Here is an 18,237-nt window from a genome sequence, read left to right on the forward strand (position 1 = left end):
GACAGGGAGAGTGCGGGGGGTGAAGGGGCAGCACCAGCCCAGGTGGGAGCCTCCTAAGGAGCACCCTCTTCTCAGGCGAGACTGGGAAATCCCAGCCCTGAGGCCCAGGCACCTTGGCCCCACGTGCCATTCTTAATGGGGCTCAGGATCCTCTTTCAGGCCATAGAAAACAACATCATTGGCATCAGTAGGCAAAGGTTTGCTGAGATGGTAGGAGGCAACCTACAGTGGTCTGTTGCTCCATGAGGCTGCGGGCTGCGGGCTGCAGGAAGCAGTCAACCATGGATGAGTTACAGAACACGGGTAATGTTAGGGCTGTTCTTCTAAAAAAACACAAAACTTTACTGGTGAGGTTGGCTCACTAGCTATAAACACCACAGAATGAAAGGGTAATGTTTTAACTTAGTTGGAAGTCTATACGTCTCCAAATTGCTTTGAATGGAAGGTCCCTTGCTGCGCCCCTGGGGAGAGAGCCCAAAACCTGGATGCTCAGGAGCTCCCCAGATCTGCCCCTCAGTGAGCCTTGCCAGTGGGCTCTGGGGAGTGCAGAGAAGCAGGGTGCCAGCGCAGGGGTCCGTGGTGACTGAGGTCAGATGTGGTTTTTGCTTTAGTGTGCGCCAGTGATCGAGAGAAGAATGAGGGGTTTCACATACAGGTCCTTGTCAGGGACCCCAGCCCACCCTCACCCTAGCCACATGCCCAGGAGCCTGTAACCCAGAGCCCGGCAGTGTGCCTCAGTGTCTATGCAGGCCCACGTGGGTACACAGAGCACACTCAGGACATGTCCCCAGAACCCAGGATGGATCCAACCACCCCCCTACTTACTGACCTGGAATAGGCCCAGCTGTCCCCTCCCAACCCCACACCAGCGCACGCTTATTCCTGAGAGCAGGGAAATAACTATTACCTTCAGAAAAGGCTCCAAATATGACTTTCCCAGCCCGGTCTGAGGAAAGGGGACTTCAACCAGACAGAAGGAGAGACCCAGAGAAGAACACTGCCAGATTCCCAACCAGACACTGTCAAAGGTGTGGCCAGACACTGAGCAGAGACACTGCCCGAAACAGCTAAATGTCCCACAGAAACAGCTCCGCACAGTGGGAGTTAGGCTGGGGGACTATGAGGTACAGTCAGGCAAAGCCAGAAAACAGTTGATACACAACCAAAGGACCCGCCGGAAACAGTATAAAAGACTCCACCAGACAAGCCGACACGGCACCAGAGAAAGAGCAAGAAGCACAGGCAGAGAAACCATCAGCGACACAGCCAGAGAGCCAGAGACACTGTTAGAAACCATGCCAGAGGAACTGCCTGACACACAAGCAGAGAAACGCCAGAGAAACTGACAGACACAAATAGGAATACACCCAGAAAAACAGCTAGAGAGAGAACCAGAGACAGAGCCAGATGCTCAGTCAGGAAGTATCCACACCACTAGAAACACTGCCAGAGACACTCAGACACACAGTCAGACAGACTGCCAGATACAGCCAGAGCCACTGTCAGAAACACTGCCAGGGAAACAGCCAGAGACACTGCAGACAGCTAGAGCAGGAGCAGACAAATGTGGGTGTCAGCCTGTACCAGTGGGTGGGGGCGTTGGAGGGACTTTCACTTCTGAGGCTCCTTAATGGGAGCAGGCCCCTTCCGTCTGTGGCTACGCTCGCCCCTCACCAGGCAAGTGCCCCTTCCACCCTGGTTTTCCTCCAGCCACAGCTGCAGGTGCTCTGACTGCCCCTCCCTGGCACGGCTCATCTTTCTAGGCCCCACGTGGCCTTGACTCCCCCCCTCATGGCAGTGGTTCCTGGAGCCTCAGCTACCACTTGGCCTGGCTCCTGACCCTCAGCCACTCCCCCACCTTCAGCTACTCCTCAGGTCCAGGAGGTTAAGACAGTGACCAAAGTCACAGTCAGCAAGTAGTGGGGCCAGGAAATGAACTCAGGACTGTTTGGATTTAGAGCTGGTGCTAGAGAGAGAGAAACAAGAGCTGGTTTCCCTCCTCTACCCTTGCAGGTGGCCCTCAGACCCTCCCCCACCATCTTGGCCATCTGCTTGTCTTTCTCCTCGTGGCCAGGAAGATATTCCACCTCAGTGCCACCCACTGCCCACCACATGGGAGCAGGAACCTTGGCACTGGGAGGCAGCTGGGCAGGCGGAGTGGATGGAGATTAGATCACAGAATGGGAGGAGAGGGATGGGGTGGGGCAGGGGGCGGCCCTCTGCTCCCAGCTGCTTCCTGGTCCGAGTTTGGTGGGGAGGGCAGGGGCGAGGAGACAGCCTGACATGGGTGTTCATGCATTTGAGCAAACACACACACATTTGGGCCCCCGCAGTGGGGGATGGCTTCTTCATCAAAGTCGCCTCCATCAGCCCGATGAGTTACTGTAAGGGCCGGGCCCTGGGCCAACGGGGCTGCAGCCATGGGAGACGGGCGCTGCTGAGAGAGCACTGCAGCGAGTGGGGGATGGGGTGCCAAGACAGATACTGCATGGTTGGGGACACCCAGAAAAGGGAGGGACCCAGGGAAGGGGGAACACTGAGACAGGGAGAGAAGGAAGCCAAGAGTGGAAACCGAGAGAGACGAGAAGGGACCAAAACAGAGAGAAATGGAAGAAGAGATGCAGGAGAGAGATGGGGAGCACAGGAGGTGGGCAGAGACTCTAGGGCAGGAGAGACAGACCGAGAGAGAATGAATGACTGAGACACTGGCGGGGCCTCTGTGCCAACCCTAGAGCACCTTGCTGAGCCGGCACGGCTCCCCCGGTGTGAGGGACGGTGTCAGGGCAGCAGTACAGCCAATGTGTGACAAGGAGTACAGGGCCTTCCTGGGGACTCTAGGACTTCCCTTTGGGGATGCAGGAGCCCAGTCCTCAAGAGATAAGGGCACATTAAAACCCCACCCTGTCTCTGTCCCCAAAATCCAGAAAGCCCCGGGCCAATTTCACTTCCCCTTCCCCTCAGAGTCCCAACTGGGCCCAATTTCACGTAGGGAAGCTGCGGCCAGAGGCATTCAGTCTGCCTATCCTGGGGCAAAGAACATCTTTCCCAGGAATTTTCCAAATCCACACCCCATGGCTCTGGGATGGATCTGGAGGATAAATCCCACCAAGTCCCAGATAAGGTCCACTCAAACTGGCCCAGGCTCCTGCGGACCCCTCTAGGGGCTAGCCTGGCCTCCAGCCCCAGCCCAGAATGAGGAGGGAATGGAGGGCACCGCAGTAGCAAGAAAGGAGCCCAGTGCCTGGCAGCCCAAACTCCTGTCAGCACAAGGAACCCAGCACTCTACCTGAGAGAGAACCTGAATGTCATAGTTATACACACACAGGTGACACATCAAGAGACAAATCCCGAGCCCCCAGCTTACTGTCAATGCCGCACTGTGACACAAAGACAGCTCTACACATTGATAGCAACACCAAGTAGGAACAACACAGTTGTCCAGCTCACAACGACACGCGGATGTTGACGGTCACTACACCAACAATAATGCAGTGACAGCCACACACAGTGACACCAACAGGGCAGTGCTACCTGTTGACATTGACAGTCACAGTGACGATAACCTCGAGACAAAAAATGCAGCAAGACTGACAGGCACAGAGAGGAACACTGACAGTGATGTCCCCAGCACCACAGGGATCTTAATAAGACACAGTAACAGTCTACAGTAATACTGGCAACATGGAGGCTGACAGTCACCAGCGGTGACAATGACAGATACAAGTGACAGGCTCCAGATTAGGAACCCCAGTTACCCAGGTTCTGAGTCTGGCTTGGGATCCAGGGCCCCCTCACATCCCTCTTGTCCCAGCAAGGCTGTAGTTGCCCCGTGCCCCACCCTCAGCCCCTGCCCAGCTGAAGGCAGAACCTGAGGGAAGACGAGTGTGAGGTGGGAGGGCTGCTCCTGTGTGGACGCAGAAGCAGGCAGTTAGCTCACACAAGCCCCGCATGGGAGGCTCTGTGCACCCGACCTCGGCCCAGCTCTGACTGTGTAGGTGCTGATGTGCCAGAAGCGCATGTTCGGAGCTGCAGGGTGGCGTGGGCATGGGTGTGCTGGTGATCAGATAGGCTTGGCTTGGCCCGGACAGTGAATGAGCGAGGAGGCCCCTGTGGTGCCTCCGAGAAACTGAGATCCAACGAAGCTCACTGGCCTGGACTTCCCCCACGGCCCGGGATGGGTGAAGCCAGAAACATTCACCTGACGGACAGCAAACGGCCCACGGCAGAGCCAAGGTGACATCTCCACAGCTTCCAGTCCCCCTTGGCACCCCCAGACTCCAAATCCTTCTGTGTGAAGGAACAGGCACTCTCTCCTGGGGTCTCATCCCCTCCCCGCCCCTCACAGCAGCCCTTGAGGGTCTATCCTGGGAACAAGGCAAGAACTCCAGATAGGACACAGTGTGAACTAACTGATTGGAAGACCAGAGGAACCTAGAGGCCCCAGACCTGCAGAGGGATTAGAGCAGAGTGAGAGAGACACCTACACTGGGAGATGGAGGGAAAATGAGACAGAGCAGGGGCAGAGAAAGGGACAAGGACGTGGTGGGCAGGGAGGAACAGTACTGGCCCAGGGGGAGCCTGGGAGAGACAGTCCTGGCTGGCGGGAAGCTACAGGACGGGGAGGAGGGGCTGAGGCCAGGAGGCCCCCAGATCCCACCAGGCCTAGGCAGCCTGGACAGCGTGGGCGGTGGGGGCGGGGGCAGAGGCCCGAGCTGTCCAGAGGCTGGGGGTGGGGGGAAGGCTGAGGAGGGAGGTCTAGCCCCTGGCAGCTGGCCTGCAGGCCCCCCACCAGGGAGGGGGTGGGACCGGGTCAGGGGCCAGCTCCTGGGCTGAGGCGGCTGGCCATGGGGTAGGCTCCCACTCCCTGTGGCGTCTCTCCCTCCTGTCTGAGTCTCTTGTCTCTGGCTCCTTCTCCTTTCTGACTCCAGACCTGGCCCTGTTCTTAGCTCTCAGTGGCCCTGCCTCAAGGGGACAGGACTCAGACGCCATGCTTGGGTTCAGGATTCAAGCCTTATCTCTTCCCTGGGCTATCCCAATCCCACACACTCCAGAGGCAAACTCCAGCGCTCAAAGAAAAGGACCCCACCCAAACATAGGCTCCCTTCTCCCTCACACAGAAGGGGGCAGGAGAAGCTGAGCACCACTGGGGGGGGGGCAGGAGGGAGGCAGGGGGATTGGTCCCCCAGCTCCAGCCTTTGGCTGAGGTTGTGGAATAGGAGGCAGCCCGATGTGAGTGAGTTGGGGGGGTATCTGCACCTGCTGCTGTGACCTCGGCAGCCCAGCCGGAGATGGGGGTGGGGGGGTGACAAGAGGAGGGGAGAAGACAAGATTCCGATGGATTTTGGCAGCAGCCTAGATTCTGAGCGCTCAAACCCCCCACCCCAGCCTCTTGCAGCACGGAGACCCTGAGATCAGCGTGTGCGTGCCCTGCTACACGTGTGTGTGGGTGTGCTGTGGGGGGGAACACGGGGTCCTTCTATGATGAGCCTGGATGGCAACTTGGAGCTGTCCTGAGAATGCGGGAATCTGCATCCCACCAGCCCGTGCCCACGTGTGGAGCCCCACTCCAGACGGGAGCTGCCTGGTGACCTGGGCTTGGTTGGCTATGTATATGTAGGTCTGTGCTTGAGCAGCCCTCCAGGTGCAAACGGTCTGGGCTTTCTCCCTCCAAAGTCAACTGGTCCAGCTCCCTGCTTCTCCACTGGGGAGCAGGAAGGGACAGAGAAGTTCCTGTCCTTCCTCTGGGCACATGGGCTCTGGACAGCTTCACAGAGCCTGAGGCACAAGCCCCAAATCCCCCATCCCCTAACCCCAGTCCAGAGTCCCTTCTGGCTTCCAGAAGAATGAGAAGGATCCCTCTACGTAGAAAAGGTCCACACACCAGTCAGGTTAATCCTGTCACAGAAGGGACTACTCCTCTTGTAGGGACCAAACGCTGCAACAGGAGGTTAGAGAGCTGGAAGGACTCCAGGAAAGGTGGGGGATGGGCGGGGCAATGGGTTGGAATGAGACTTCTCTTAGCTGATGGGAGCGAGGGCTCCAGGGCTCACCACCCATGAGGCAGGGGCAGGATGGAGGTTGTAGGGCCTTCCATGGAGACAGAAGAATGGACAGAACAGTTTTCCAGATTTGGGGCCTGGGACAAAGACCTATTTGCCTGAGCATCTTCCACTGTACCCCACCCTTGGCCCCATTACTGCTGTGGTGCAGAGACACCCTCAAGTACACACACAGAAGCCAATGCTTCTAAGCTTGTGCACACACACACACACACACACACCAGGGAGGCTGGGAGGCGGTGTGTGCAAAGCATTGCTTTGTGACAAAAAGAACTGAAGATGGTCTCCCTAACAGAACAGAGTTGACGTGGGGTGGGGGCAGGGGGAGGACAGAAACTTCAACTGTCTTCATGTAAGTGTCCTGTTCCCCCCACTCCCCTAACATGCACGTACACTGCACACACTCTGAGGAAGCTTCTGGTCTGCTGGGCAAAAGCAAGCCATCCTTCCTCCCCCTTCCTCCCCTCTCACAGTGGGGAAGCCAGAGCAATCTGTTCCTGATGGGTAAACACAGGCATGAGTATGCATGCACACATGCTCACACACACACCAGCGATTCGGAGTCACACAACACCCAGTGCTCACTCCACCCTGAGTCCCAGCACACACTGGGGCTCTTACAACCACCCGGCAGAGCTCCCCAAAGCCCTCTACAAACACACAGCCGGAGCTTTAAAGACACACCCCAAAGCCCTGTGCAGACTCCGCCGCTGACACTCAGAGTCCACCGTCATGGCCACACACCACGGCCTCCCACATGGACACCTGCACCACAGCCTCACACACACTGGTGTGTGTGTACACACGCACTACGGTCACACACAAACTCTCTCACACGTGCTCATTCAGAACAGCGATGGTCTCACATATGGATACCATCACACATTCAGAACAGGCGGTCCTCCTTCCACATAGACACCATCATACCTCCAGAAACTGAGGGCCGCCCCGTCACCCTCAACCTCTCACACCCTTAACCCGGCAGTGGGAAATACAGACACACACTCAGAATCGTGACTCAGTGCTGGGACCTTGGGTTGCCCAGGAAGTGCTGGGGGGGAGGGAGATAAAGCTCAGAGTAGCCTAAGGCAGGAAGGAAAGGGGAAGGAGGAACTTCCACAGTCCCTAGAAATGAGGAAACAGACAATTATTCCCTAGCCTAGTGATTTTCAACCTTTTTCATCTCATGGCACACACAAACTAAAGACTAAAATTCTGTGGCACAACGAAAAATATGTATTTTTGCTGACCTGACCAAAAAAAATAGGTGTAATTTTGATTCATTCACACCAGACGGGTATTGTTGTGTTGGCTGTTATTATTTTTTTATTTGACAATGTAAAGGAAAAGAGGTTAGTGTCCCTGACTAAGCACTCAGGCACTGCACATTTTACAAATTCTTGCGGCACACCGGTTGAAAACCACTTCCCTAGGTAGCTTCTTCCTCCCCTCATGCCCACTACACCAGCATCTGAGAATGAGGAGAGCTCCAGGCCAGACAGGAGGGGTGAAGAAGCCCCTGGGTGAAGAGATGATGGCGGCACTGGTAGGAGCAGGGGCCAGAAAACCGCAGAAACCAGCTCGCTCCCCAGGCTCCTACTGCGGCCCTTCGCACCCCCTCTTCTCTGCGGGGAGGACCAGCAGCAGCCCTCAGCCCAGCTATCTGCTGTGTGAGTTCAGGCCTCTTTGAACCTCCGTGCTCACCACTGACGAGAGGGCACCGAATGTCAGGCCTGGCTGCAGGAGGGGAAGGAAGGGGGAAGAGACGGGGCCTCAACCTCAACCCCCAGCCAAAGCACTGTCGTCACTGTCAGGCCCAAAGAGAGGTGGGGACAGCACTGCCAAGCTGGCACTCCCCTGAGTAACACTGAGGACAAGAATCCTTAAGTGTCCTTGGACCCTGGGGCTCTGCACCCTGCCCCCCCAATCACAAGAAAGGACACCAAGTTGCTGTCCAGGCAGAATGGAATCCAGGCTGTGCTGGCCAGGCCCCTGGCAGGGAACAACTGGCAATGCTGTTGACACCCTCACCACTTGCCACTCCAGGTGTAGCTTGGACACTGATGCCCCATCCTAAAGGGAACCGGGTAGGGCTCCATGGAAGTAAGGCAGGGGAGCAAACCCCGGGCAGCAGGACCCACGGAAAATAGGTAGAGCAATCCCATAAAGCCTGGTGATAAGCAGGCAGTGGGAACAAGAGATCAGGCAGCAGGGTTTAGGCAAACCAGGTGACAGAGCCCAAAAGAATACAGGCTCTGTGCACCAAATGAAACCAGGCAGTGGGGACTAAAGTTGGCTAGGACACGGGGACAAGTGAAGCCAGGCAAGAGGCCCACAGGATGTGAGAAAAGGAAGCTGTCAGGAGCTCATCCCACTGTCTAGATGTCACCCCCACACCCTGGGCCTCTCTCCCAGTAGCCCCCTTCCCACCCAGGTGGTGGTCCCCTCCCCCAGGCCAAAGGACACTGTCAGAGCCCCCTCCTCTGTCACAGGCCTGGTCCGGCTGCAGTCAATGAGCCCCCTGCCCCATCCCTGAGACCTCAGTAAGTCCCAGTCCCTCCCACCGGCTGCAGAGGTAGGGGGGACTTTGGGGGGGAGAAAGAGAAAAGAAGAGAGACAGCTTGGCAGGGGGAGCTCGGAGCAGCCGCAGGGGGCGGGGGCCGAGAAAGGAGCGGGAAGCACTGAGGCGGGCTGGCTGGCGGGCGCGGGCGGGGGCGTCTCGGCCGCGGCAGCGGAGGTGACAAGTTGTGCGGCTGCGGCCGCGCGGCCACTGACCTGTGTCCCCACGCAGGCGCCCCGTCGGTGTCTTTGGCGCTCCGTGGGTCGGCCCGGCCTCCCGCGGGCATCGGGCCCCCGGAGCTCGGGGCTGGGACCCGAGCGGCCCGGGAGGCAGAGGACCCCCCCACCCGAGAGTCCCGGCCGGTGGGCGGGTGAGGGGCCTCCCCGAGCTGGGAGCGAGCGAGCAAGGCGGCGAGCGGGCTGGGAGGAGGGGAGAAAGGAGCGCGCCGAGAGCGAACGAGCGAGCCAGCGAGCCCAGCGAGCGGAGAGAGCGAGTGAGGGACGGCAGGCAGTGAGGTCATCCTTTGAATCTAATTGTCTGAGTCAGGAGGAGATGTGGCACTTGATGCAAGGAGAGGGGAGGGGGAAGGGACCCTCTAGGCTCCGGACCCGGGCCCCTCGTCAAACCCAGGGGCGGCCAGGGCCTACGGGACCCCGCCCAGGTCGAAGTTGCCTGAGGGCCACTCCGACAGACCCCTTCTTGTCTCAGGACTGACCTCTGCTGCCAGGGGGAATCAGTAAGCCCTGAGAAGTGGGACTCAGCCTCACACCACCCCCGAGAGTGGTGTTTTTCCTACCCTGGGTGGGGGGTCATGGAGACCCCCTCCCAGGCCCAGTTCACCTCCCTGGATTTCTGAGAGTAATGGGAGGCCCCCAAACCACCGTAGCTCATATTTCTGCCCTTTGAGGATAAAGGGGGAACTCCAATCAGCCTTCCAAGCCACCTTCCTGCATTTAGGAGCCTGGAGTCCCCGGCTGTATTCCCCAGGGTATCTCTCCCACGGGAAATTTGGACATTGAACCCCAACTCACCTTCTTGCCCTCATTTTCGCCCAGTCCTCCAGCTACTGTAATCTTGGGGGGCATGAAGACCCCTACCTGACCCCACAGCCTCCCTATTCTGCATGCCCAACCTTTCAGGAAGGGCAAGATCCCAGCCAGACTCTTAGGGTCCAGGAGCTGCGGGGGGAACCAAGCTGCTCCTGTGGTGGGGGTTGGGGGGTGGGAGAAAAGCCAGATGGCAGCTGGCCCCTGGGCACGTCAGGTGTGCACACCCAGGCACACAGACACGAGCACGTGCACATGTGTGCACATACACACGGTGGGGGGAGCAACAAGCAGCTGGGGATGCTCACACCAAGGGCCACACATCCCTCCCCTCGCCCCCATGGGGGAGGGGTGATAAATATTTCAGGGGCTTTTAGCTCTGAAGGGGCTGAAGCTGGGGGAGGGAGGGGGATCCACAATGCCTGATTAATGGGGTTACGGGCTTGGATCAATCCCTCCACCGCTGCTCCCTCCTCCCCCCTCCTCCCTCCCTCTGCCTAATGCGCTTTATCAGGAGACGCTTTTCTAACTTGGCAGCGTCGGGTGTTTTAAATAGACCCATTTAGAGCAGGGGTTGGGGGAGAAAGGAAGGGGAGGAAGGGAGACAGAGATTGAGACAGGCTGGGAGACAGAGACGAATCGGGGGAGAGGGGGAGAGAGAAAGAGAGAGAGAGAGAAGCTCCAGGATAGAAAGACTGGGAGAAAGACAGAAGGAAATGCAGAGACATGGCGATAAGAGAGTGGGGATGAGACTCCCACAGAGGGTGAATTGGGGGGGGTGTGATGAAGGGAGGCCAGAGGAAAGCCAGGGGCCAAGGAGCAGAAATGGCAAAAAACAGAGACAGAGACCCGGAGAGAGGAAAGGACCCACTGGCAGTGGGAGAAACCCGGGGAGAGGCTCTCTGCAAGGGCTGAGTGCTAGCCTGGGAGACAGCAGATATCTTTTATTTCCAAAAACAGTTTTTCATCCACTTTGTTAAATTAAAAAGCTGTTTTTAAAGTGGAGCTGGAGGTGCTGCTGGGAGAGGGTGGACAGAACTGCCAAGTCCTCCTTCCAGCCTCCTCAGCCTTCACAGAAGCTGCCTCAGCCTTAGCCCCCTGGGGGCGTTCTCCAGCTCCCCTGCTCTTTGCTATCCTCTGGGATCCCTGGGGACAGGGTCAGGGCATCTGAGCTACTGTTCATTGGCAGGAAGTCCTTCCTGCTGTCTGGCCTCGGTCCCTCCTGTTGCAGGGGGCCCATTCTCTTGTCTGACCACTAGCCTGCATTTCTCCAGCTTCTGTTCCAGCTCCCTAAGGTGTTCAAAATTTGGAGGGGAGAGGATTATGTGCCCTCATAGCTCAGTAGCTCACTTTCCCAGCAAGCCCTCAGACCCCTCTCAGGTGTGCCCCCTATAAATATTTATTATCTATTATTGTGTAAATCTGAACTTCCACCAGACACCCCACTCCATGTCCTTTGGTCCTCTGGGAACAGTGAAGAAGGAAGCTTAACTCTCTACAGCCCTCTGCAGCCTCCCTTCCTCCCCTTCAGAACCCCAGCTCCATGTTAAGTCTCTTTAATGGCCATGTGTCAGCCCGGGATACCCCACCCTACCCTGAACAACACCCCACTCCTAGTTCTGAAGGGTCATTCCCCACCACTCCCGGGCCGGGAAAATGGCCAGTCTGTTTGGGAGCTGAGATGAAAAGCCCGGCTGGCCTTTGTGGGCCTCTGGCGGGTTTTGGACAATAAGCCCTTCCGTTCCGCTCCAGCGCCTCAATTCCTTGGACAACCCCACCCCCGGGCTGCCAATCCAGGGGCCTTGCCTGGACTGAATGAAAGGCGGGGAGAGTCAGGTCCAGCCCTAGGGCTGGCCCCAGAAGATTTTGGACTTTCTGACCCCCAATTCCACCTCCTCCAAACCCAGCTGCTTCCCCAGTCAAGCCAGAGAAATGCTTTGGGGGCAGAGAGGGAGCCAGACAATGAGAAAGAAACATACTCCCACATCCAGGATTCAGTCCCTTCATGCGGAACCCAGTTTTCTGACTGGACTTCACCCTTGCCTGTGTGACTATGGGTGAGTCTCTTCCCCTTTATGGGCCTGCTATGGGAGCATGAAAAGCCTCCAGAAGAAGAAGATGGGAGGAGAAGAAAGGCATCCGAGGCCCTCTTTCACTCGCCACATCTGCCTGATGCCCTGAGACAGACCTGCCTTGCCTGGGTCCCCAGCACATACCTCTTCACCACTGGCTGCACACTGAGCACATCAATGTCCTCCTCCTCCAGACCAAACTCTTCCTGAGACTTCCAAAACCAAGGGGGCGGATGATGTGTCAAGGCTGAATTCTAGAAGGGCAAAGGGCATGAACCAGAGGTCACAGAGGAGCCACAGGCCTTAGTCCAACTCAGAGCTGGTCCCACACTCACAACCCCACTGTAAGAAGGAGAGACGGGGGCAGGCAGCAGAGAAGCATCTTGAAGCAGAGAAGTTAGGATAATCCAAATTCTGTCTGGCACCCCTTCCTGACCGACGTCAGGTTCTGAACCACAGGGACAAAGGGATGCCAGAAGCCAGTGGCTGACACCACAAAGGACACACTTGCATACTCACCACAGACAACCCAAAATCTCCACATGACCAGTTCACGGTTGTGAACACAATTACCTCCACATCACACATATTTTCACATGCATACTCACACAGAGACATACCACATGACCATCCCTTTCCTCCGCCTCACCGCCACTCTGATTTACTGAGCACCTGTTATGTGCCAGGGACTGTGGTAGGCACTTTATACGCACCATCCCATTTCATTCTCTTGAGTTCTCCACAAGGTAGGTTCTAGTACTACTCACATTGGAAAAAAAATGGAAAAAAAATGGAAAAGTGGAAAAAAAAACTGATATTCAGGAAGGTTGAGTAACTTGTGCAAAACCACACAGGCTGATTAGTTCCAGAACACAGATTTGAGTCTTAGTTCTAAAGCCTTCGGCTATACCAGTTTGTCTCTGCAGATTTCTTTCTTACCTGCACGGCGCCTTTTCCAAAAATAATATAGTAACAGCTAATACCTTTGCGGGACCCTTGCTGAGCCAGACACCATGATAATTACTTAACATACATTTTTGCACCGAATCATCAGAACAACCTTCAGAGGTAATCCTGTTTACACTTCCCAAAGGAGGAAACCGAGGCTCAGAAAACAAAATCACCTTGCCCAAAGTCACACAACTCAGTTGTTAAGGGAGCTGGTGTCATACTCAGGACTGTCGTGAAAGTCCCCAAGTCTTCTAAGAGCTCCAGTTACTTAACAGAACCCTCACCTTCTATAAGACCCCAGGAGACCTTGGGGTCCATATGTCCCTCTTTCCCAAAAACTGGTCCCAAAGGTATGATCAGGGGCCTAAACACATACCCACGAGAAAGGAACTCCATGTCACCCAACTCCGCCCAGCGATGCAGGGAAACCAGCAACTAGGGAGAGGTGGCTGGAAACTACAACAGGGCGTTAGAGACAAGCTGGACGGTGGTAATGGATACAGACACACCAAGGGACGAACCCAAAGAGAGGGAGGCAGAGAGGAAGACAGAGACAAGGACACACATCAGGCCAAAGAATGACAGAGTTGGCAGAAAAGACAACGGAGGGACAGCGGGGGACAGGTGGACATGAAAAACACAGACAGAGCCACACCAACACACACAAACACAGAGACACAAATGAAGCCATCTGACCTTCGCAAGAAAAAAACCTGTGAGAGCAAACAAGGCACAGGCTGTGTGTGTGGTGTGTGCATGTTGGGGGGGGGGGCGTGCAGTCTGTATCGCCATGCAGATTACACCAGCTGCTTCCAGCAATTTCATCTGATTAATAATAAATGCCCCGTAATTACAGCCTCTCCCCCAGCCCTTCTTCCTGTTTTTTGTCAGCTGCCGCCAGGCCAGCCCCCTACGGACCCCATGGCCCCCTCTATCCTCACCTGCTGCCTTCTAGGGGGCTGAAAGTACATGAGCTGATAGCAGAGGCCAAACTCCCAACCTGAGGGGGAATATCTACCTCCCAATCTTAGATTAATGCCTTCTGACTCCAAGCAAAAGGTCATTTCCCTTAGGTTACTCACAACTCTCTCTCTCCCCTGGGTGCAACCTGTGACCCTTAGTACAACTCAGCCTAGGGACCTGCGTCTGGGACGCAGAGAGATGGACTCTGAATTGCCCTTGCCCACTCTTTATCACCCAAAGACCGGATGAAGTCTCCCCTAGCCTTGGAACCCCACAGGCTCAGAGGAGAAAGGGACCAGGACAGAGGTCCCTACCCTACCATTCTGACCCAGGCAGCCCCAGAGTCTCTGCCCACTTGCGTACCCTCATACTCTGGACACTTGGGGGACACTCGGGGGCTGAGCCTCCCATTCCTGAGCCTCTGCTCCCATGAAGATCCACCTCCTTCCAGGCCTCCCACCCTAGCTCTCCAAGGCAGCTCTATCAGAATCAGCTGCGGGTTTGTGCTGATCTGTTTCTAATCGCTGGGGCCTGGTTCACGCTCGCCCCCCCACCCCACCCAATATTGATTCCATTATTTGGAGAGTCATTGACGTCAGGGGCCTGGATGGGTTCCAAAACCGCCTTTTCTCCGGCCTGGGCCAGGGCCCGGCAGCCCCCATCCCGTGATTTCACAGAGGGGCTCAGGTAGGTCAGCTCACAGGCCAAGGTCACAGGGCATCTGACTTCAGAGGCAGGGCTCTTTCTACCTTTGGGAGACCACTGTGCAGTTCCCTTCTCCTAGGGAGAGGGGCCACACAGAGGCCTGGGGGTGAGAGGTCAGGTGGGTGTACAAGACCCTCCTTGGGACCCGGACTCCAAGGAAGGGCTCTGGGAAGAAGGGGTGTGGGCAGTGGCTCAGAAAAGTCTAGCACCACGCACTTATTTTGGAACGTCCTGAAGCTGGACTTGAAATAGTTATTATTGACTAGTTAATTTTTACGTCTGATATCAGACTTATCTCCTGATACATCTCAGAAGGAAGTTCTCTGCAGTGTAAGGTAACAGATTACCCTACATGTTGCCATACTATAATTTGACGAATGGACACTACTAATTTTATAAATTTTTGTTCCACAGAAAACAAAGGTCCTGTCTTCTGTGCATCTCCTGCCCATGCTGCCTCAGTTTCCCCAGACTGTTCCAGTCCCTCCTGGCTCTGCGTCTCTCTGATCAATATGCAGCCACTGCAACACCAGCCAACATTGGCAACTCCTAGGCTCTGGCTGAACAGGGTATTTTTAGGATCCGAATCTTGTGTTCTGAGACAGCCTCTGTTAATAACCAATACAGACAGTCCGTGGTACCCACAACAGCTTCACAATCTCAGAGCCCAGCCTCAGAGGCCCAGAGATGGGGTCTATTGTCTCAGCTATGGCCCAGGAAACCCAGACCTAGACAAAAAGACACTCTCACAACAGCACGGGGAGAAGACTTAACCATGTTTTGAAAAATCCTGAAGCTGGAGAAAGGACAGGGGTGACCTCTGACCTCTGCCACAGAATCAAGGTCATTGCCCTATCCCAGTGTCCCCTAGTCCAGAACTTTACCAAGAAGAAGCTGCCTACCCTCTGCTCTCCATCCCTAAGTACAGGGAAGTCCTTCCTTTAGTCTAGCCTGCAAACTACGCAGGGATCCTTCAAGCCAAACAGGGGTGTACAAATGTTGAGTCTCAAGCCACAGACTCCAGGAAGTCCCCACTCAGTGATTCATTCCTTAACATATATTGAGCACCTGACTCCTCCCAGGCACTATGCTGGGAGCTGGGGTTATGGTTCTGCCCATGAGGAGCACTCAGTCTGATGGGAGGAAAAAAAGATGTACTGTTTAATCAACACCGCCCTCCTACTGTGTATCAGGTCTGTGCCAGGGGCAGTGCACCGTGGGGAGCAAAGCAGACCCAGTCCCTGGGTCTCCCACAGAGTTCATGGGCAATTACTACACAAACTTGCTTAGTGTTATAAGGGGAAAGTACAGTGTATGGTGGGCAAACAGACTGCCCCCGTCTGGAAGAACCAATCCTCCTGCAGGATTGAGGACTCTTCAGTCCATTCCTAAACCGCAGGATCAGCCCCTGTGCTGGCCAGTATCACTGCCACAGTCTAATTCAGTTTCTTCTGCAACAGTTCTGGCCCCAGCTTCTAGGAGCTGCTTCCCCATGAGGCAGGGTCTAACTGTCCTCACATCTGTCCCAGCTCCTCCTTCCACCCCTTCCCCCCTCCCAGCTCCTGGCTCTTCGACCCCCAAACCAGCATGGCTCTGCTCTCTGGGGGCTCTCTGCCCTCTGCAGAGGCAAGGGGGTGACAACCTCAGAGCTCCTGGCCCAGAGGGAACACTCGCCTTCTCAGCTCCTCCCCACAGGAAGCCAGGAGCCCTGGTGGGTGTGGTCATTCAGGGCCACAGGAGTTTACACAGCTGAAGTCCCATAGTCCGTATGGAGAAGGGGTCAGCTCTCTCTTCTCAGCCTTCTTGCTCTCTGAGACCCCCCCAAACCAGGCACACATGGTCCCCCCTAACCCATCTGCATTTCAAAGAAAATCCACTCCATATGTCTCAGATTCATTTACACTTCAACTCCCCAAAGGCAGAGAGCAGGGCATCTTGCCTCGAAGTTCCCCCCACCCCCATAGGGGGGGCTGGAGAGCATGTGTCCCCTTCAGGGACTGGAAGCAGTTACAGCTCAGTCACCAGAGCCTGAGGGTCAGGTCCTGACTTCCTGGGGTCCCAAGGGCTGATAGTGTGCCTCACGCACCCCACCCACTGGTCCCACAGTAGGAGGGCATCTAAAGCCCAGACAGTGACTCCAAAGGAGGTGGAGTCCTAGGGTTGGTGGCAACGTCACCCAACATGGCCCCACCCCTCCCAGCCCCCAGACTACTGTTCTTCTGAGGAGCAGAGGGGAACCTAGAGCATCCCCTGGAGATGGGATAAAAGCTCAACAGGCATTCCAGGAGACTGTGATCGATAACAAAACTTAGCCTCTATCCCTCTCTAACCAGGGCAGAAAAGAGAGGCTGGGTTCCTATCCAGTTTCTTCCTCCAGCTACCTTCTCGGGAGCGACAACCCCCCCTGAGAATCAGAGATTCAACATCCTGAATGCTCAAAGGAGCCAGAGGTCTACCCCTCACCAGATCAGCTCCACACCCTCCCACTGGAAGGATCACTGGGGTGGGGGTGATGTCTTGGGTGGACATGAGTCTTATTTCACCACACCTGACCCTCTCTACCACAGAAGGAATAGACCAAAACTGTTTCAGGGGAATGTGCATAAACAAGGCACATGGGAGACTCTCGGGGCACATATTACCCCTGTAACATAAAGCTACTCAGACCTTCCCACCAAGAGCCTAGTCTCCTTGGGGAAGCAAAGGCAGAAAAGTTTAACTGGCTGTGTTTTACCATCACCCTCTGCATCAGCCCACTGCCCAAGTGAGGATGTGACCACACATGTACCCCCTCCCCTCCCCACCCCGCCCTGCTTTTGGAAGGGACAGGTTTTGTAGCAGTCTCTGTTCCTCACCCGAATGTCCTGATATACAGCATAAACCCAAAGCAAGCCTGGGTGTATCTGAATATGAGTTCTAAATTCCACTCACAGTGTGAACACCACAGTCCTAGTGTGCATTTGAATGTCTGAGCCCCAGTTAAGAGAGTAACTTGGGTGAACCCCAAGGCCCCCATGTGAGTATGAAAGCCTCAACGTGGAAGCAATGACTATGAGTGTGAGCACTAGGAACCTAGCGCAGGTCTGAGTATCATCAGCCCCAAGATGGAAGGGCAAGTTTAATGTCATCACCGGGGACGTCAGTCTGAGTATGAACTTGAAGATGGAAGTAGAGGTTTGAGTGTGAACCCAGGCCCCAGTGTGCATCCGACTCTGAGCCCCAGGACTAAAGTAGGGCTCCATGATTCCCATGCAGGTCAGCACACATTAGCATTATGAGTTCTACAGCAAGAGTAAGCGTCAGCCGCTAATCTTAAAGGCATTCTGAACATGAGCACTGGGGTTCCTCTGTAAGTCTGAGTGTGAGCACGGGGTCTCTGAGTGATCCCAGGGTGGAAGTGAGAATCCTTCGTGTGATCACTAGAGTTCTGGATGGAGTTTCAGTGTGAGCTCCAAGATGGAAGCCTGAGCCTGTGAACCCATGTCCTATGTGAGTCCTCAAGTTCAAACGTGAGCCCTGGGCTCCCCAGGAGTCTGCATCTGAGTCCCTAGTCTTCATGTAACTCTCAGTGTGAGCCCCAAAATGTAGATGTGAATGGAGTAAACCCCAGGGTCTTAGTGTGAGTTCAACTTGTGAATCCCAGTGAGATTCCAAGCACAGGCTCCAGTTCTCAGTGTAAGTCTATGAGCTAAGTCCAGACAGAAATGCCAATCTAAGTGTGAGCCTAGGGTCCCAGTCTGAATATAAACTGGAGGACCGAAATGTATAGCCGGATATGAACCCAGAACGTAAGTATGAATCTGAGTGAGTCCCATTGTCCTGGTGTAATTCTGAGTGTGAGTCCCTGCGAATGTAAGTGTCCCAGTGTGAAGCTGAGTATG

At 55.5% G+C, this 18,237-nt stretch overlaps 1 protein-coding gene across 4 annotated transcripts in view; it reads right to left on the minus strand.

Moving 5' to 3' along the window:
• The window catches only part of CNTFR (ciliary neurotrophic factor receptor), a 37,246-nt gene that overhangs the window by 17,351 nt on the left and 1,658 nt on the right, over positions 1-18,237 (minus strand). For 2 of the 4 annotated variants that reach the window (XM_037035920.1, XM_037035923.1), the window contains exon 2: positions 11,882-11,991. The exons of 1 other annotated variant lie outside the window; for it this stretch is intronic. The gene's annotated coding sequence lies outside the window, so the exon portion shown is untranslated. Of the gene's footprint in view, positions 1-8,834; positions 8,988-11,881; positions 11,992-18,237 lie in introns of those variants that run through there. One more of the 4 variants, XM_037035921.1, reaches the window with a different exon arrangement.

The sequence above is a fragment of the Sturnira hondurensis genome, unplaced genomic scaffold (genome assembly GCF_014824575.4).
Source record: "Sturnira hondurensis isolate 20B ecotype Veracruz unplaced genomic scaffold, ASM1482457v3 Scaffold0022566, whole genome shotgun sequence".
NCBI lineage: Eukaryota > Metazoa > Chordata > Mammalia > Chiroptera > Phyllostomidae > Sturnira > Sturnira hondurensis.